The sequence below is a fragment of the Morone saxatilis genome, unplaced genomic scaffold (assembly GCF_004916995.1).
Source record: "Morone saxatilis isolate NCDOM2014 unplaced genomic scaffold, NCSU_SB_2.0 Contig9, whole genome shotgun sequence".
NCBI classification, from domain to species: Eukaryota; Metazoa; Chordata; class Actinopteri; family Moronidae; genus Morone; species Morone saxatilis.
This window is the reverse complement of record NW_023340268.1, coordinates 7,056,907-7,057,415: the sequence shown is the minus strand read 5'-3', so window position 1 is coordinate 7,057,415 and position 509 is coordinate 7,056,907. Positions and strand designations below refer to the sequence as shown.

The 509-nt window shown below is 35.2% G+C and overlaps 1 protein-coding gene across 1 annotated transcript in view; it reads right to left on the bottom strand.

Annotated features, from left to right (window-relative positions):
• The window catches only part of LOC118342762 (ly-6/neurotoxin-like protein 1), a 7,153-nt gene that overhangs the window by 1,961 nt on the left and 4,683 nt on the right, over positions 1-509 (bottom strand). The gene's annotated exons all lie outside the window — the stretch shown is intronic.

Below are 509 nucleotides of genomic sequence, written 5' to 3'. Positions count from 1 at the left end.
ACATGGTAAAATTGCCCAGTTGTCATGGAACTTTAAATGTTCAGAGTTTCCACACTAATAAGAAAAGTATACACAAATTCTGGGAAGTACCAGAAGTAATCAATTTTCTACTAATGTTCTAATGTTTGCATGTTTTTACAACAGTGACAGAAACCATCTGTGGGAAAGATGTAGGCCATTTGACGTGTAGTAATAATTTTTTTGTTTGTTCCATCTGCTAACATGGAGGCAGCGGACTTTATGACCCATACTGCAGTCACCCTCTAGAGGGCAATTGAGATGTTTTGGCTTCACTTTTGTAGAGCTGTTATGTCGTCCATCTTTATATATGTCAATGGTTCATTTGTTTAAATGTAATATAAGATGGGAAATTTAGCAACTTTAGCTAAAATAATGAGAAAAATTAATTGTTGTTAAACTGTAGGGGCTGCTATAGTTGCTGTTGCTCAACTGCCTAAAACGAACTCCCTTTAAATTTTTTACATTTGCATTGTTTTCCTCCCAGAGTT